At 38.5% G+C, this 21009-nt stretch overlaps 1 long non-coding RNA gene across 2 annotated transcripts; it reads right to left on the bottom strand.

The window, feature by feature from the left end:
• Positions 1-278: 278 nt before the first annotated feature.
• On the bottom strand, positions 279-19178 carry LOC140469250 (uncharacterized). Of its 2 annotated transcripts, none has more exons than XR_011956038.1 (5): positions 19064-19178; positions 11196-11261; positions 7623-7777; positions 2986-3122; positions 279-432 (listed from the first exon to the last, which is right to left on the bottom strand). It is a non-coding gene; the product is annotated as an uncharacterized lncRNA (long non-coding RNA). The 2 variants fall into 2 exon arrangements; XR_011956039.1 differs by having other exon boundaries at positions 2986-3119.
• Positions 19179-21009: the final 1831 nt, after the last annotated feature.

Genomic DNA, 21009 nt, shown 5'->3' with positions numbered 1-21009 from the left:
TAGAATAGTGGGGAAAATGGCATTTGGAATTGATAAAAGGTGTGTTACGACACGATGGTGAACCCCTCTGTTAATTAAACCAATCACCCAGAAAAGCTCACCTCTCCTCAATCTGTTAAAATATGAGTGACAGAGAGTTCCCAAACTCCACTATTTAGGGAAAATAATATCAATTTATTCTTAAACTCTGAAAGTGAACATTAAATAACAACTAATCATAACTCTAAGCCCCCCTTCTCTGAACTGTTTATTATCTGCCTCCAAATCTATAACAATACACTGTTCCAATAAAACATTTATTAAAATTACATCAGCTTAATTTCAAAACCATATAGCGGCTGTTGTTGTCGGTGTCTGTCTTCTTTCAGCTGAAGATCTCCCTCGGTCATTTTCTTTCTTTTTATTGTGAAGATGTTTCACGTGAAAAGGTACCTTTGATAGAAAGTGTTTCAATAGCAGTTACTCTGTTGATGGCAGTTACTCTGTCTAACTTTCAAACTCCCTGCCTTTTTTATATCCCCAACATCAAACTGTTTCATTGGTTCGATGTAGGCAAAAACAATAAATTCAAACTTGATTGGGTTTTAATATCCTGGGGCATAATTTAAACTGATTGGTTAAATTAAAATGGTTATCAGAACAGCAACCAACTCAGGTATCTACTTCACAGCCAAATGTTATATATTTCCAATTTTCCAGTACACTCAGAGACTGCTAGCTAGTCATATGACAGTTATTTATAAGCTTTCAGTGCACACTCTCTTAAAGGTACATTACACACCTTCAACTTCATAACAGGTAGCACTGATGCTATGTCAACTGCAATAGTCAGGTCACAATTTTCTAATGGTCATAATATTATTGGAGGTAGAGACCATTGTTTAAGGTGGATTCAAATTTCTAAAACAAAACTCAGAGAGAAATTAAAGAGGACAGGCTTGTAAAACTTTGAAAAGAGGATTGTAACAACCATGATTGAGATTTGATACCTTAATGTTAAGAAATCTTCTTTAAAGCATAATGGAATGCTGATGGAAAAGGTAGAGGTTCTGCTTCTGCTTCTATTTCTGGCAGTCTAAAAGCCTTTCTAAAAAAGGATGTGTCATTCACAGACAAATGACTAACTCCTCTGTATTCCAAACACAGGTACATATTTTTGCTCCTTAAGAATTAGACAGCTTCCCTCAGCTCAGGTGAGGTTCTTCATAACTCATGGAAATATCCAACTTGAAAACCATTCTCTATTATCAGATACTAAATACATTAATAACTTGTTTTAAAGGTTGACAACATCTTCCGAGAAGTTCCTAAAAGGCCCTATTTGCGATGTAAGTATCAGAGTTGAGACATCTGTGCTGAATTTTTGATGCATGATCATTTCCATCCAAACTTTAAAAATGTATTTTGACTCTGGCTTCTTATTCCTGCAGGCTGTATATCTATAGGTGACAGGGCATTTGGTTTAACCAGGTTATGGAGTTTTTATACTCTACACACGTCATTTTCCACTTCACTTCATCTAATCCCATTAGAATGGCCTTCTAATGGTTCAGCTGTTTCTTTGTACAAGCAATGCCTATAATCTTATTACTTCCTAAGTAAGTGAGTTTCTCCTCAATTTATAACTAGATTTGTCAATAACTACCTACATTCATGATCTGTAGTTCTGGACATCTAAAACTCCAATTTAACTTAGACTTTAAACAGACTTTGGTGTGGCCTACATGGCAATCAGCAGTCAGCCAGTTACACTACAGGATGTGCACCAAGACATGCAGAGATAAAAAATATAAGCAGCAACTTAAGTGGCCACATCAGCATTTTGCACCAGCTGACTGGAGGCTTTTTCATGTTGGATCATCTGTTAAGTTTTTGTGAAGCCCCTTACTTCATGGAAAAGGTACTATGTAAATGAAAATTGTTAACATTGGCAAAGGCTGTGGAAATAATAAGATTGAAAGCTCTGGGTGCATTCTGAAATTTGACCAGCTGTCTTGGATCAATCACCCCACCCGGAATGGGCTGCAACAATCTTCTGTTTTCATAGTCTGTTTATAAAAATGGCTCTCTGTGGAGCACGAGGAGCAGGAATCATTATTTGTTTTCCTCCTCATATCCCAGAGAGAGAGGACAAAGGACAACTGTGAAAGTGTATTGGCTCTGTGATCTAAAAATTTGTTTGTGCTGGTCTGCATTATGACAGTCTACATTCAATATTTCCTTTTACAAACCCACCTTTTTTTAGTGATCTATTTAAGGACTGTCAGATAAACTGTATTTAGAACCAAAAGGCCTGAATAGAATGGACATGGAGAAGATGTTTCCAGTAGCAGAAGAAACTAGGACCCAAGAGAACAACCTCAGAGCGAAGGGTCGACTCGTTACAACTGAGATGAGAAAGAATTTCTTGAGCCAAAGAATGGTGAATCTGTGGAACTCACAGCCACAGAAGGCCAAGTCATTGAGTATGCTAAGGCAGAGATAGATTGGTTCTTGATTATAAGGAGATAAAGGTTTTTAGGGAAAAGGCAGGAAAATGAGGTTGAATTATATGGTTGAATGGCAGAGCAGACTCAATGGGCTGAATAGGCTAATTCTGCACCTGCATCTTATAGTCTTATGTCTACTGCATTCATTTGTGACTGTCACAATATGGGTTAATTTAATAATCACCTACATCTGAATTTACCAGCAAAGCCACCATAAAGGTGTAACTGTCCTTTTATACTACAGCAGCCCACATTCGAATTCCAGAATGTGTATGTGTACAATATATTTTGTAGAAAGGTGACAAATGTCTCATAAATCAACATGTGATAGCACACGCATGTATGCAGGCACACACAACACACACACAAACAGACACACACACACACACACACACTCAGAGACAGACACTGATAGATGCTCTCTCAAAAACGCATACATTCTGATACACTCTCTCTATCATACAATTATTTATAATGCAGAAGCAGGCCAACCTACCTCTAATCTCTTGCTGTTTCCCCAAATCCCTCCACACCAATACTATCCAAACAAAAATCTAATACTCTCTTGAATGCCTCGGTTGAAACTGTCTCCACCACGTTTCCAGGCAGTGCATTCCATAGCCTAAAAACCTGCTGAGTGAAAAAAATATTTTTCTCACATTACCTTTGCTTTGCTTACACATCACTTTAATGCATATCAAGATCTAGGACAAACAGAGATATTTCCACTGTGCTCGGAGATAGTGAGTGGTTGTAAATTATTTTCTGGCTTTACCCTCCATTTGGCAGAATGATCAGATTTTTGAGCTGAATGACATGTTAGTGATTTTGGAATCTTGCCTTGGGCATGAAGTTCTTGCCTGTTTATGTTTAAATCCTGATTAATGAAGCTGCTGGGATGTTGAATTCCTCCACCTTTTAAAAAAAACAACATTCTTGCTGTTTGAATCCACAGTTGGTAAAAGTAATAAACTCAGGGCAGACACTCACTGACCTTCACATCTGGAGACAGAAGAGCTCCAGCTTTAGCACCTAATGCTGCTCTAACAGGCACAGTGTCAGGAATGTGAAAACAAACAGTGATGCCATCTGGAGTAGGAGAATCATTTTGCTGCATTTAAGTTGGAATCATAACATTGACTGTGCAGTGAAGTATGTTTGACAACCTGAACGTAACCTGAATTGAGCCATTTCTGGCTCATTTATGAATGCTGTTATTTCTACCCCTAACATTCATTTTGATGATTTGGGTTTGAGTTGTCTTCTACTTAAAAAGTGCTGCTTTACTTTTGAACTCCTCTCAGAATATTTATTCAATATTTCATTGTGATGGTGGGGTTGTGTGACTTCTGTCTGTACAAGATAACCCATGGCTTAGAAGGAATGGATGCTGGGAAGTTGTTTCCATCATGCGGGGATACTAGGACACGTAGGCACAGCCTAAGAATTAGGTGGGGGGGCCAATTTAGAATGGAATTGACAAGACATTTATTCAGCCAGAGGGTGGTGGGCCTGTGGAATTCATTGCCATGGAGTGCAGTGGAGGCCAGGACGTTAAATGTCTGCAAGGCAGAGATTGATAAATTCTTGATCTTGCAAGGAACTAAGGGCTTTGGGGAGAGTGCAGGTAAGTGAAGTTGAAATGCCCATCAGCCATGATTAAATGGCAGAGTGGACTCGATGGGCTGAATGGCCTTGCTTCCACTTCTATGTCTTATGATCTAATCAGCAACAAGGACAAAGGTTTCTTTAGTGGAAAATGGAATTATAATTTTGGTCAGCGTATCTCTGATATCTTTGTGTATATCTGTTTGTATACATTCACTAGTTACTGAGTGACTGACCGGCTGTTCTTTCTCCTGGCAGTCCTTGTTAGATCCACGGTATGCACAATTTTGATGTTTGCAACACCGTACAAGTGAGTTAGAAAGAAAGTTTGTATTTCTACAGGGAGTTTTATGACCTCAGAACTTCCTGACACATTTTGCAGCCAATTAAATGCTTTTGCAGTGCAGCTACTATAGGATACGTGGGCAGCCAGTTTACACGCAGCAAGATCAGAGAAACAGCAAAACCCTGTTTTAATCCACTGCATGTTTATCACATAAACTCTGTACCTCGGTTGAACAGAGTTTGTGTGAGCTCATATTCCCACTAGGCTTCACATCTGGACTTACCTCTTCATTTTCCACATTAAATGTTACTGGGTACATCATTCATGTGTTTTGCTATCATTTTATTTATTTCATATAAGTCAATGCAGGCTTTCAGAGTCAGTTTTGTTTCTTGTATAAATTGCTTACTTATGTCCTTTGTTATGCGTATCAGTAATTATTCTGTTTCTGATTAGACTGCCCTTCTGGAATGAGTTATTAACATGTTCCAGCTACAGTATGAAGATTCACTACTTTTAGAGTCATAGAAAAGGTATTGAACAGAAGGAAGTAATTCAGCACATCGCATGTATTCCAGTTGAGAAATAACCTAATCCTACCTTACTCCAGGACTTGGTCTTACTCATGCAGTGCTAACAGGACAAGTGACAAGACCTTTACATTCAATGGGTTACATTTTGCAAATTAGAAATTCCTCAGGTGGATCAACTCTTGTCCAAAACAAAGTTGAAGGTAAAGTATGTTCACAAAGTTCTAGCATGAACATTTTTCATTTGGAAGGTTCAAACATAACTTGTGTTATTAAACTTTTGTCAACAGCAGAATTAGACGTGCTTTTCAAAAATTGAGAGAGCATGTCAATGATTACTCAAACTGTAAACTTTACTGTGGCACTTATATTCTCCAGGTTTGTGCCTGAAGGTGATTAAATTGTATTGGCTCCGAAATGCTTCAAGCATTGCCAATGTTAAAGATGCATCAAAATATATTTAACATTTTCTTCACCATAAAAGGATGATCAAATTTTTATTCCCCTCTAAAATGCAGATTTTTATGATTATTGACCCTTGATTAATTGTCATAAAAACAGTCAGGCTAATACTGTTCACCACGATTATAGTGCATTTATGTCACATTTCAGGGAATTAACAGAGGTTAAACTCAAAAATCCAAAAATTACTGTCAGAGCTGCAGCGCCAGTACCTTCATAACTGCAACATCTCACTGTCCTGCATCTCATTTAACTGCTTTAAATGTTGTGCAGTCGCTTACTTGTGGGGTAGATACAAACTGAATTCACCACAGAAAGCTAAGCCTCATCCATTTCAGTCCATATATCTATTTAATGATGTTTTAAGTGTTAATTACTCAGATTCTTATAACCTTCCATCCATTCTGAAAAGAGGACAGCAAATCACAGAGAAATCCTACATTTCCTACACTGTAATAATTGCTTCCCTTTAAAAGCATTATGGAATACCCTGAAGTAGGTGAGCAGTGCTGAATAAATATAAATTTTCCCTTGGAATACAAAACAAAAGGTAATGAACATAAAATACAAAATGAACTTCAAAAGGTGAAATTTTAATAAGAACCTTTAAATGTGAATGTGAAAGACTGCAGCAAAGACTCTTACCAAAAGACAATTCTGGTTATCTCATGACCTTAGAATCAAAGAAAACTGTGTTATTCAACAGACTGCTTAGACAGTTGATTGTTGATTGTTTTAAGGATCATAAATACAATGAATGATTCATTCATTAGCCAGATTAACATGTACATAATGTATTATTGCCCGTCCTGTGTGATGTTATAAAAGATAGGTTCTTGTCATCTGTTTACACTGGGTGCTGTGGTATCAGTAATGAATGAGTCAGAAGTTTATTTTAAGAAAGCAAGTATGCCAATACCATCATATCCAGGTGAAATGATGAATTTATTCATTAGATTAGCTTGTTGCTATTACGTAGCAATCATTAAACAATTCTGAGACATAGTCATGAAACGTTGCACACAAAATATCTTTATCAGTGCAGCACAAAGTCAAACAGGATAAGTGTCCATAATTTACATTTAGCACAAAACTGATTTTGTTATGAGTTATTTATTTTGACTCAATAAATGTTAAAAACGACATTGCTTTAAAAGAAATCGAAACCAAGATCTTTCAGATGAAACAGAGCTCTGTGTGTTTTTGTTTTACACAGTTCAATTATTAACAGCTTTGAAACTGACAGAATGGATGTGACTTTAACTTTATGAAGAACGTGGACTTGCTAAGGTGACAATAGAGAATAGATTCAGGGCATAACCTGTTCTGTTTTCATTAACAAATACAGGCTGTGCAGAATTAACACTCATTGTAATCATAACGTGCTGCCTAATGACATTTTCTTTATGTCGGTTTCTAGGGGTTGCAAGGAAATTCCATTTTATAGTTTCACATCCCCAATGAATTCACAAATAGACATAGAAAGGAAACTTACAAATATTGTACGGTATTTTGATAATGTGACTGATTGGCTAGATAACGGTACTGGAGCACATGAAGTATTTTTCACAAGGCATTCGATAGAAGAGTTTTATTTGTTTGAAAGACATTATTGCATGTTCAAAGAGATAGCAGCACAGGGAATATTGCTTGATGGACAGAAGCTAGGTGTTTGAATGAATGTTGTAACAAAAGTTACAATTGGTGTATGCTAGGATTCAGTATCTAGAAGATATGAATTAAGCTTTAAGAATAAATTTCTGATGATACAGAAAGATTATGTTTGACACATAGGGACAAAGAGTGTAAAGGTTCTCAGGACTAAGATGTCAAGTTGATGGATGGGCAAACAGGTGGCAGAGGCAACTTCTTGTCGAGATGTTTAAGTTAAAACCTTTTGGAGAAGAAACAAAAGAATGTTGCACATAATGGAAAGATGTGGTTGAACAGAGGCCTAGAGCTCAATATAAAACATCCTGGCGTTTCAGTAAAGTAATAAAACAAATCATAAAAAAGATAAACACCATTTTGAGTTTTATAACTATGGTCACGGAGTAAAAGAAATGCATAAATGAAAACAATTGTAGAAAATATTAGTTCGCATTAGTTAAAATACTGTATAGAATGGGTGGTTCATTAGAAAAGAAATGTAAAGGCAGAAAAAAAACATGTATCACAGATTACTTTGAATTTATTGCACAGAAGCTGGCCATTTGGACCAACTGGTCTATTCCAGTGTTTACTTACCACATGAGCCGACATGAAACAGCATGAGAACAGTGCGAAGCAAATTTTAACAAGTGACTTGGAACTCTTGAAGGATTTCCACTTCAGTAGAGAAGATTAACAGCAAACTTGGAGGTCAAATTCTGAAAGGTTGTGCAAAATCCTTCTGATATGTCCTGCTGACAAAAAGGACATGTACAACTCAACCAATTACTACTAATTGAGACATTTTTAATCATTGGCACTGTAATGGTAATGGAATTATGAATGGTTCTGTGGAGCTGCATCTATTTGACAATTGTTAATGCCATTGATTGTCAAGAAGTGGTGGTTAGATATTCCTTGTTGGAGATGGTGATTGCCTGGTGCTACATTTGGACACAGACTATTTCAGTACCTGAGGAGCCCCAATTGGTGCTGTACACTGTACAATCATCAGTGAACAATCCCATCTCTGACCCTATGATGGAAAGAAGGTCATTGATGAAGCAGCTAGGTTGGACCTAGGAGACCACCCTGAGGAGCTACTGCAGAGATGTCCTGGAGCAGAGATGACAGACCCCCAACATTCATAACCATCTTCTCATGTGCCAGAAATAACTCCAATCAGTGGAGAATTTTTTTCTGCTGACTCCAGTTTAGCTAGAGCTCCTTAAGGCCATACTTGGACAAATGATGCCTATGAGACAAGGGCAGTCACTCTCCCCTTACCTCTGGAATTCAGCTCTTTTGTTCATGTTTGAGCCAGTAATAGTCAGGAACTGAGTGGAACTCAAACTGGATGTCACTGAGTAGGTCATTGCTGAGCAGGTGCTGCTTGATAGCACTGTCGATGATACCTTCCATCACTTCACTGATGATTGACAATAGACTGATGGGTGGTAATTGGCCAGGTTGGATTTCTCTCGCTTTTATGTACAGGACATACCTGGTCAATTTTCAACAGTGTAAGGTAAATATCAGTATCACAGCTCCACTTGAACAGCTAGGCCAAGGACGTGACAAATATCACTTGCATCTGATGCTATATCACTTGCAACACATGCAAGTTTGGTAGCTTCACCAGGTTGGCACCTCATTTTACGGTGTGCCTTGTGCTGCTCCTGGTATGCCCTCCTGCGTTCTTCACTGAACCATGGTTGATCCCCTGGCTTGATGGCAATGGTAGACTGGGGGATATACAGTGCCATGAGGTTACAGATTGTATTGAAATATGATTCTGCTGCTGGTGCTGATGGCCCACAGCGCCTCTCACATTGAGTTCCTACATTTGTTTGAAGTGTATCCCATTAAGCACGGTGATCAATATTATTTGCATTCTTGAGAGACTTAAGTACTCCATGCAGCAAGACCTGGATAACATTTGGGCTTATTCAGGGGTGACTAGCAAGTGGTTCAAGTGTCACCCCTCAACTATTTTTATCATGAGAGAGACTAACTACCCACCTTTTGATATAAATTAGCATCACCATTGCTGAATTCCCCACATTAACATTCTGCGGCCCCAGTGGACATAAACTCAGCCAGATTGATGACATAAATGGAGCGGCTATTGGAGGAGTTCAGAGATTGCATAATGTGAAGTGACTGGCTCACCTCAGGCATCTCCAAACCTCTACCATCTATAAAGGTCAGGTCTGGAGGAGGTGCCATAATATCCACTTGCTTGACTAGGGGATGCTACAGTAATGCTCAAGTAGATTGATAACATCAAGGAAAAATAATCCACTTGAGCAGCATAAAAGCAAAATACTAAGGATGCTGGAAAACCGGCATGAAGAAGCCTCATATTGGACTTGTTCACAATAAATCCATCAAATACCTGTAAATCATATATTTGGAAAATTTGCCTCACAAGACATACATAAATATGAGTCAAGATTAGCATGGTGATGGAAAAGCACAGCAGGTCAGGCAGTATCCGAGGAGCAGAAAATTCAATATTTCCTGATGATGATGATGATGATGATGATGAACGGCTTTTGCCCGTAACGTTGATTTTCCTGCTCCTCGGATGCTGCCTGACCTGCTGTGCTTTTCCAGCACCAGTCTAATCTTGATTGATCTCCAGCATCTGCAGTACTCACTTTTGCCTATACAGAAATATGAGACATCGTTGTTACCTAATTTGGAAACACTTAGGTTGCATTGTGTCATACAATGTACTTTCTGCATATTTCAGACATAACCTGTGAACAATGAAAACTATAACTAGCATCTTCCTGTAATTAATTCCCATTACACACTTAATGAGCACGTTTTACTGAATACATTTTGCATTTAACTTAATTTGCTAAAGTTGACTTCCACTTCCTTTATTTGATTTCCTTTTTTGTTCACTGTTTTCCAACACATGCTGTGTTTTGGGGTCGACTGCCTTTCAAAAGTTTCCATTTCTTACTCAGAAAAGTCCCACCTTGACATGGAATGCTTGCCACACCCTCTCAAACACCATGGCATAGAGCAAAAGTCAAAGTTCAGTTCAGAGGCTAATAGTCTGATGGAAGGTGTTTGCATAAAATAATATAGTCATAATTTTGTTCTTGATTATTTAACTGACTTTTAAGATTTGTCTTGTGGCTCCACTTATTTGTTGGAGTATGTTTTGGGATTTTGGACCAGAGCATATTCTTCTCATTGTTCAATGTTAACTTGAAATTCAGCATTTCAGTGCGGAGGAGCCAAATGTATGGTTTAGTTTGTGTTTTAGTTTTCTGATGACCTGCTCAAACCTTCCTGTGTTATTCACTTATTCCAAAATGAGTTTCCAATTCCAAGAGCAAAGGCAATAGAATTCTTATGGCTATTTTGTACCCTAAAGGCGACCGAAAGAATATGCAAAGCAGATCTCATTCGAGGAGGTGTCATTTTATCCACACTCTCGATCACAATGACATTCACGCTACTCCCTGTGCTGCTGAGAAAGCAACAGTTCTGTTCCAATGTGGATAAAATATAATTGCATAAAGCACTTGATGAAGTGATAATAAGAATTTCAGTCCTGGGTAAGTAGAATGAGGGCTGCACAAATGGATTTGCCTTTGTAAATTTGTTTTTGAACAGGCACCTCTCAGAGTGGCTGTGCAAGGGGATCAAAAGTGCAGCAGGCCACTAAGAAGCAGAGATACTTGACAGAATCAGAATTGTTGGAGAAAGTGAGGACTGCAGATGCTGGAGATCAGAGCTTAAAAATGTGTTGCTGGAAAAGCGCAGCAGGTCAGGCAGCATTAAAGGAGCAGGAGAATCGACGTTTCGGGCATAAGCCCTTCTTCAGGAAGGGCTTAGAATCAGGATTGTTTTGGTTAAAGAAATGTATTTCCAAATTATTCTGTCTTTTACTTCCTGCTTCAAATATATATAACGTGATGCCCGTGAGTACTGTGTTTGTATAATTTAACTGTACGGGGCAACGTCTGGCAGATTGGCTTAGAGTTTTCCTTCAAGTGTTTGTCACTAAACCATAGCAAATGTATCTGCACAATAATGGGTCTAGAGGAGTAATTTGCATAGTGCAGTACAGTGAGAACCAAAGCCAGTTAATGTGACTTCCAAATGCTAATTCCTCAGCAATGCAGCATCGATACAGTTACTTACCAGTCTGAAGTCCAGGAATCCAACTGGGCAGAGCTGCTCAAAAAGAAATCCTCAACTTCTGAATGCCTGTGCAGTTTTAAAAAAAATCTGAATCAATTGTCTTGATTTATTGCAAGACTAATATAAACCACAAAGCATGTTGTTACAAATGATTTCTCGCAATCAATACATGGCAAAACAGTACGCAGTTCTCATCCCTTCTCAGTGATATGCCTAGGCTTAGCTTGTGTTCAGACATTTTATATTAAGTATGATGAGTTAGTTCAACAAAAACCCAGAATTCAGAACCAAATGATTTTTGAAGTAATTGATTATTTCTCGAAAAAACACAGAAAATATGCTCACCGAACATTCTGTTCTGGCTTCCTGCACATGAACTCATTTTATTGCCACATCATTGATGGCTGTGCTCTGAGCTGCCCAGTAACAATGCTTTGGAACTCCTTCGCTAAGTACTACCACCTCCTGCCCCTTTAAAACCATTTACATTGTGAAATCTCATGCTGGGACTGATGGCCAGATTTTCTGTAATGAGGCAGTTCCCAAAAAGTTACATAATTTCAGAATTATCAGCTACAACTTAGAGTAATGGCCCCAAAAGTCGTGATCTGAGTCATAGAGTCATAGAGATATATAGCAAGGAAACAGACCCTTCGGTCCACCCGTCCATGCCGACCAGATATCCCAACCCAATCTAGTCCCACCTGACAGCACCTGGCCCATATCCCTCCAAACCCTTCCTATTCATGTACCCATCCAGATGCCTTTTAAATGTTACAATTGTACCAGCTTCCACCACTTCCTCTGGCAGCTCATTCCATACACGTACTACCCTCTGTGTGAAAAAGTTGCCCCTTAGGTCTCTTTTATATCTTTCCCCTCTCACCCTAAACCTATGCCTTCCAGTTCTGGACTCCCCAACCCTAGGGAAAAGACTGTCTATTTATCCTATCCATGCCCCTAATAATGTTATAAACCTCTATAAGTTCACCCCTCAGCCTCTGACACTCCAGGGAAAAAAGCCCCAACCTGTTCAGCCTCTCCCTATAGCTCAAATTCTCCAACCCTGGCAACACCCTTGTAAATCTTTTCTGAACCCTTCCAACATTTTGTCATCCATTATGAATTCACCTGATCCTAACTGCAAGGGACCCACATGTGTCTTTACCAACCTTTTTCTCTTCACATCTCTATAGAAGCTTTTGCAGTCAGTTTTTATGTTTTCTACAAACTTACTTTTCTATTCTACTTTCCCTTTCTGAATTAAACCCTCCAAAGGTTCTCTTACATTTCATACTGGTTCAATTTTGTGATTTAAGGCCCTCCAGCCCCTCCTGCTCCCCTCTCCATGGTCCCCTAGACCCTTCATGGACCATATATGCCAAGATAGAGGCTCAATCCAGAGGCTGAGAAGAAGCAAAGAGACTGTCTCTATAACTTCAATATAACATTGATAGATCAAGGCCATTCTGAAGAAATGAAGAGGTTCTGTAGAATTGTGCCATTTTTGGCGCAGAACTCAGGTTGATTCTGTCTTGTTGTTGGCTGGGGAACAGGTTACAACCTATGAGAACAGGAGCTGAAAATCTTTATAAAGGAAGAAAGTTTTGAAGGACTCTGTTCCATGAGTTTGATAATCTATTTACTTTATACACTGCTAAGCCAGTTCATAAGATCTGTCTTAAATGCATCTGCCATTTAATGTGTAATTTACAGTTTATATTTGACCGTAATTTGCCTGTTACTTTACATTTAACTAATACTCTGAAATCCAAAGATAGCATAACCAATTAATTAAGCTTATAACTAGGGCTTCTTTTCAAAAGATTTTTGCAAAATCTGTTTTAAAACATGGAATTTTGACTTTCCTTTTAGTAAGTAACTGGGATTTAGATTTTTCATTTTATTTTTAAAAGCTTACTGTTATCTAACAAGATTGCAAAAATGGTGCACAACATTCCCATTCACGAAGACTCATTCAAAATCTTTTTTAAATCTCAAGTGCTTAACCACTTAATTTAAAAAAAACTCTTCTATTTAGACCTTGCATCAAAGATAGACAATTTATTAGCAGGTCCTTTAATCTATCAATCAAACTGAACTCTGCTTAGACAATTTGTACCTTGACAATCAGCCAAGCATTTGTAAAGAGCCCTTAGGGAAAGGGTGTCATGAATAAGGCCAGCATTTGTTGCCCAATTTAATTGCCCTAGAACTGTATGACTTACTGGACTAGTTCAGGTACAGTTAAGAGCCAACTGATTACTGCGAGCCCAGGGGGACATGTAGAAACAAAACAAAATTGCATATGCTGGAATCCAGAGTAGACAAGAAGCAGGCAGCATCAGGAGGTGGAGAGGTCTGACATTTTGGTATGACTCTTCTTCGGGACTGGAGGTGGTTGTTATGGGAGCTGCAGATAAAGCTGGGGTGCAAGGGTTATGGGTGGGGAGAGGGCAGAGTGGTGAGGTGGTGATAGGTGAATACAGTAGTAGGTATGATCTAGTTGGTCGATGGAAGGAATGAATCCAGTTGGTAGCTGAAGGAAAGGTCAGTTGGAGGGATGGAATGGAGGAGTTGAGGCTGGAAAGGGAGTTGGGGGATTGGTGGGAAAGGTATTTGAAATTGGAGAAATCAATGTTGAGTCAATATTGGGGGACATGCAGAGCATATCTGGTAAGGATGGCAGATTTCCTTCTCTAAAGGGTATTATGATTTTTTTTAATGCCAATTGATAATAGTTTCATTTTCACTATTATTGAGGCTAGTTCTAATTCCAGAATTATTAGTTAAATACAGACTTCACCATCAACCATGTTAGAATTTGAATTCATGATTCAATTTGAACTAGTGTCCTCAGACTAGGCAGTATGAATTACATCATTAATATTCCCATTATGCCACTTTGTCTGAACAACTACTAAAACTGTTAGAACAGATACTGCTTCACAAAGTTTGTTTTACACTTTCACTGACACCAGCAGTCTGTTTTAATTTAATCTTTGGAAGGGCTCTGGATTGAAATAATGTCAGACCGTGACACTTAAACTGACCTTATCTGTGCTTCAGCAACTTTTAACTCTACTCCATAAAGTTATGGCTCCTACCTGCTGGGTTAATGTTCTTCCAACAGCTAAAATATAATCTGTTTGAATTCAGATTTCTGCAGAGTTCAGATTTCCCTTATACATGAATCACACCCCAACTCCTTCCCATTGGTAAAATTTGGAGTCAGAAATGGGGCAAGATATCTGCTTCCAGGTCCCGCTCACCATTTTGAATACTAAGTCATTCGAGCTCACAAACATCCTGGTCCCAGTGTCCAAACTGCTTTTACTTTAAGCCTCTGTTAAACACCTTGGGATGATTTTGTTAAAGTTGTGCAAGTTATTGCTTCTTTTAAATTACTAAAGACAAAAGTAATGTCAAATCTGTGCTCTGGCAAAGAAAGAAAAACTACCATGAAGACCTCATGATCATAAATAAAAACACCTTTTAGTCCATGAAGCAGTGGGAAAAATAAATGGTTTTTAGATTTTGAAAGTTTTTATTTGATCCAAGAATTGAACAAATGTGCCTGGACAGGTCGCAGGGAGGTGTTAGCTCATGAGTCGTTTTTTGTTTCTTAGTGAGTCTTTACTAGAAAGAAAAACCTGGAAAAGGTAATCTCATTTAAACAAAAGGAGTTAAAGATAGGTGCAGTGAAAACCACTTGAGAGATTATTTGAATCTTCTGGGTGCAGCCCCTGGGGATGGAATGGACGAGGTATTCCAGGACATAATTGAAATATCTCATGGTGGTTGTGATTTACCAGCCATCCAAGGACAGGCTGCAGGGCGGTAAAATGGTCAGGGAATAAGGGGAATTGAGTGCTCATCTCCTAAATCCGACAACAGAGAATGTTGTCAGCTGCAGGGAAGGTGGAGGCCCTCATGTTCCACCAGTTGAGGCCCTCATGTATCTCATTATATATTCAGAGGTAGCTGCAGCATATCAGGACCTTGAATAGCCCCACAGGCGGATATAAATTAGCACAGGTATTTTTTCAGAAATGAACAAGTCAGCTCCTCTGGTAACCGGGTCAATATTTTTCCTCAGGAGTGTACTGCTTTGGCCCATTTACAGCTGTATTGAGTTTCTATACGTGGGCCTTTGCTGTGCACAGGATTGGCTGCCACATTTTACTCTGTTACTTATAGAAGTATTAATGGCCCAGTCAGCCTCCCAAGTCTGTTCCTGGCCAATCTCTAGGTCAATTCTATTTGTTTATGCTCCATTTCCCCTTATACACTAACCAGTGTGACTATGCTATCACATTAAAAAGGTTGCTTTATTTGTTGTTTTTTTTGAAGAGATGTCGGAAAGGCAGAGATGCCAAAGGGTCGAGAGTGTAACAGTTTAACAATGGAAGGGGAGTAGCGAGTTCTCCCAGTTCAGGTTCCTTCTAATTTGTTTTTAGCTGTAGCCGGCACAAGATGTGTGAGTCCAGGGGAGTTGCAAGCTTCAGTAAAGAATTCCTCTGACTTTCTTCTGAGATCTCTCTCTTGATGTTGCTCCCTCCTGCCTGTAAGAATTTGTGCTTGAATTTACCTTTTTTGCCAAACGGTGTGTTCAAGGGATGTCACTGAATTGGAACAGTCAATTAGTAAAAGTTACTGTATTGGTTAAATTTTCCAATAGTTATGTTATTCTGCATTCCGTTTTCTTTTGATTGTGTTTCAAATGTAGTATTTAAATAAATTCTGATTTGCTCAAAGCAGAGTGGTTTGGCCAATTGCATCACACCTGGACACTCACATCACATCCAGCTTTATAAAGGGGAAAAGTTAAAGTCTGGGCTACCTTCTCAAAATATTTTGAGGGGGTCTGCCCTAGACCATAACACCGGACAAAAGAAAAGCCTGAAATGATCCATTGACCCAACATCCACAGCCGTTTGTAGACAGAATTCGAGATATTCATTATTCTGTTTGAAAAAAATGCTTCTGATGTCCCCACCAAATGACTGAGTTTGAATTTTAAGATTACACGTCATTGATCTGGAGTCATCTGACTGAATCCTTTCATGATTTTAAACACCATAATTAGGCTATTAATTCCAAATAAAACCTCTTTATTCAGTGTGAATACTTTAGAATGTCCCAGAGCTTAGAAAATGTCTTATAATTGGACCCATTTTCTTTTAGATGCATATAGGGCAGAGATATCATTCTTGAAAAGAAAGCCTTGTTTGTTAGAATTAGTCCTGCAATCAATATTAGACCTAATAGATCTTAATAATTGACTGTCATGAAATTATTTATTCTGTAAGGGAGTTGAGTGAAATAATTTAAGACATTTATGAAGAACAATTTGAACAAGGAATGCTACACATTGAACAAGACAGCAGTGCAGGAGAAATATGGTTACCTCACATTTACATATCATTAAAAGTCATAGGAACATAGAAACAGGAGTAGGCTATTCAACCCATTGAATCTATTCCATCATTCAGTGAGATTTTGCCTAATTGCACATACTTGCCTTTGGCCCATATCCCTCAATACCTTGGTTTAACAAAACAATATTCATTCCAGAGTTAAAATTAACATCTGATCCAGCATCCACAGTTGTTTGAAGAAGAGACTTACAAACATCGACCACCTTTTATGTAAGTGTTTTGTGACATCTCTCCTGCACAGTCTGGCCCTAAATCTCAGACTGCGCCTCTAGTTCTAGTCTTGCATATTTGCATTTTTCTGTCCAACATCTTCTTCTACAATTTTGACTGATTCTTCTATGTGGACATTTGCCTGTGGAAACATTTAGAAAGAAAATGTTGCCACTCCTGATGAAACTGCAAACAGTGTCCTGGAGATGGCAATGTAGAGCAAACTTCTGAGGCCAATTGATTCTGTGGACAGCTATTTTGCAGTTATTTCTTTTAATCAACCCATTAGGACACGCTATGATACATCTCTGGGGCAAGTAGGACTTGATCCACGATCTTTTGGCTTAGAGGTAGGAACACAAACATTACCACTTTAACCTGACACCGTTTGCGTCTTTTAGTCACGAGCTATGGGCAAGGTAGGGACTCAGCCAATGTGTACAACATATTCTGATCAACATTTTAAACAAAGCCAGAAAACAGTTCAAGATTTCCAACAAACAAAAACAGAAATTGCTGGAAAAACTCAGCATCTGTGGAGAGAGAAATAGAGTTAATGCTTTGAGTCTAAGGGTCACTACACTTGCACCCTTAACTCTGTTTTCTCTCCACAGGTACTGTTAAACCTGCTGAGTTTCTCCAGCAATTTCTGTTGTTTGTTTGTGTCAGAGCTCCAGCATCCGCAGTAATTCCTTGTATTCAAGTTTTCCATTTGTTCTGTTAGGAAATTGCAGCTTCAGTTAGTCACTGATGCTATGACATGACAGGCATAATTAGAGGTTGAAGGATGAGACTGGAAAATGTAATTTCTGTTGATCATCAGTAAGATTTGAAAAGTTTGGTTTAATGGATAAACATCTGTTTCGTATCCAGCAGACTGGTGTAACATTCAACACTGAAAGACAATTAAGAGCCACTGTTCATTTCCAAAAGTAATAATGCCGAGCTACAACTAGCAAGCAACCAGAAGTCCATAATTCCCAAGAAGTGATAACACTTTATCCTTTGTCACCATGACGTTGGCTGACTCAAATTAACCTCCAGAACCTTGTTTTTTTCATAAATGTGATTCTGGCTGCCTGTTATCCTCCTTTACTTTGGAGAGAAATAGACTGCACCTATTGCCTTGATTGACCTGAAACACAGCAGGATCAGCTGATAAGAAAAGCATGAGATTCAGCTGGAACAACGAACCACATTGTCCATCTGCATCAAACTATAAGAATGATTCGGAGATGCCGGTGTTGGACTGGGGTGTACAAAGTTAAAAATCACACAACAGCAGGTTATAGTCCAACAGGTTTAATTGGAAGCACACGAGCTTTCGGAGCGACTCTCCTTCATCAGGTGATTGTCACAATTCAACCTGTTGGACTATAACCTGGTGTTGTGTGATTTAAAACTATAAGAAGATAGCATGTCTTCTTATTAACCATTGTGAATCCAGATCCAAAGGAGGAAGATATAGATAAAACACAGAATCACAGAACTATTACAGCGTACCATTGACTCCCCCTTTGAACATCTCACCTGGTGCCATTCCCCTGTTACCCTTTTCAAATCATTCAAGGTTATACTGGTAGTTTGGTGAAGAGGAGTGGAAGGAAGTTCACATGGAATGTAAACACTGAATGCATTAGCTGACAGCCTACTTTTGTCCAATCCATTCCACATAATTCTACATACATTAATGTTTTTTTAATTGTGAATTGTGAAGAATAGAACACAGCAGAGCAAGTGAAAATGCTTAAGATCACATAAAATATAGATGAATTGCACATTTTTAAACCTTTATTTGACTTTGACAACAAAGATATGATGTTTATTCATCATGTTGCAACTGTCCTTTGATATGAATTGCAAATTGTACTTTAAATGTTATCTGCTAATATATTAATTCCAGCCTGGCATTTATACATGATTAAAATGGTATTTTGTTAATCTTAAACTCTGTAAGTTACAATCAATGCACTTACAAATAAATGGTTTTGCTGCAAGAGAATAACATATTAGCTATTTTGGTCAGAAACTGCTTTCAAGAAGGAACCTGTATCCAAAAGTAACTACATTATTTAAGGAATGCAAGCGAGAAAAGCCAACAAATTATGGACACGACAGCCTGTTGTCAGAAAGCTACTGGAATCTATAATTAAGAAGAATATTTGAGCACTTAAACTCATTAGAAAGAACAATGTGAAATTGTTAAGGACAGGTTACCTTTTACAAACGTACCAGGATCTCTTGAAGAAGTTTCAAAAATACTGGCAGGGCAGTATCTATTCAGGTTCTTTATAAGACTCTCAAAAGGCATTCGATAACGTCTCATTTAAGAGACTGTCAACAAAAAATGAATTTCTCTGAAATCAAAGGCAAATTATTAACCTGGTTAATAGATAGAAAGTAGGGATAATGATACTTGAATCAGAGGGAGGTGTCTAATGGTATTTTAGAAGGATTTACGATTAATAAATTAGATAAGGCAATTGTGAGCCATATATATATCCAAAATACCCAATGACACAAAGATTAGTGGCATAGTAAATTGGGTAGATAGGTGCATAATATTATGAAGAGACATTGACAAGTTAAGTGGAGAAGACATTTGGTATGCTTGTGTTGATCTGTCAGCAAGTTGGGAGCTCATGGCTGTACAGGACATTGGTGAGGCCAACTTTGGAATACTGTGTTCAATTCTGGTCTCTCTGCTACAGGAAAGATGTTGTGAAGCTTGAAAGAGTTCAGAAAAGATTTACAAGGATGCTGCCTGGATTGGAGATTTTGAGCTGTGTATATATATTAGCTCACTATATTTGGAGGTTTGTTTTCAGATGTTTCGTCACCATATTAGGTAACATCATCAGTCAGAGTCTCTGGTGAAGCGCTGGTGTTATGCCCCACCTCTCTATTTATAGGTCCTGGTTTCTTAAGGTGGGGGATGTCATTTCCGGTTCTTTTTTTCAAGGGAAGGTAGATAGGGTCTAAATTGATGTGTTAATTGATGGAATGCCATGCCTCTAAGAATTCTTGTGCATTTCTTTGTTTTGACTGTCCTGGGATGTGTGTCTTGTCCCAGTCAAAGTTGTGTCCTTCTTTGTCTGTCTGTATAGAAACTAGTGATAGTGGGTCGTGTTTTTTGGTGGCCAGTTGGTGTTCATGTATCCTGGTAGCAAGTTTCCTGCTAGTTTGTCCGATGTAGTGTTGTTTTTACAGTTCTTGCATGGTATCTTATAAATGACATTAGATTTGCTGGTGGTATCTATTGGATTCTTTAGCTTCATTAGTTGTTGTTTAAGTGTGTTGGTAGGGGCTGTGGGCTACCATGATGCCAAGGGTCTGCATAGTTTGGAAGTCATTTCTGATATGTCTTTGATGTAAGGTAATGTGGCTATAGTTTTTGGTTGCATTGAGTCTACTTGTTTGGATTTGTTTCTGATGAATCGGTGGATTGTGTTTATTGGGTATCCGTTTTTCTTGAAAGCGTTGTAAAGATATTTTTCTTCTGCTTTTTGTAGTTTGTGGGTGCTGCACTGTGATGTCGCTCATTGAAATAACGTCTTGATGCAGCTCAGTTTGTGAGTGTTGGGATGATTGCTTCTGAAGTTAAGTATTTGGTCTGTGTCTGTTATTTTTCTGTAGACACTTGTTTGAAGCTCTCTGTTAACTGTACGTTCAACTGTCACATCTAGGAATGGGAGTCTGTTGTCTTTCTTCTCCTTTTTTGTAAATTTTATGCCTGTCAGGGTGTTGTTGATGGTATTTTATGCTTCTTCAAATTTGTTCCATTTTATGATGACAAAGGTATCATCTACATAGCGGACCCAAAGTTTGGGTTGGCTAGGTGGGAGGGCAGCTTGTTCAAGTCTCTGCATTACTGCTTCTGCTATGAGCCCTGATATTGATGATTCCATGGGTGTTCCATTGACTTGTTTATAGGTTTTGTTATCGAATGTGAAGTGGATGGTGAGGCACAGGTCCACTACCTTGAGGATGTTGTCTTTGCTATTGAAGTTGGTGCTGTCTGGTGTTTGGGATCCTGGTTTTCCTAGTAGTGATGCCAGTGTTTCTTTGGTTGGGTCAATGTTAATTGATGTGAAAAGGGCTGTAACGTCAAAAGGTGACCATTATTTCATCCTCTTCTTTCTTGGTGTCTTTGATGGTGTTCA

This window comes from Chiloscyllium punctatum, chromosome 49 (assembly GCF_047496795.1).
Source record: "Chiloscyllium punctatum isolate Juve2018m chromosome 49, sChiPun1.3, whole genome shotgun sequence".
Classification (NCBI taxonomy): Eukaryota; Metazoa; Chordata; class Chondrichthyes; order Orectolobiformes; family Hemiscylliidae; genus Chiloscyllium; species Chiloscyllium punctatum.
This window is presented reverse-complemented; position numbering and strand designations above follow the sequence as displayed.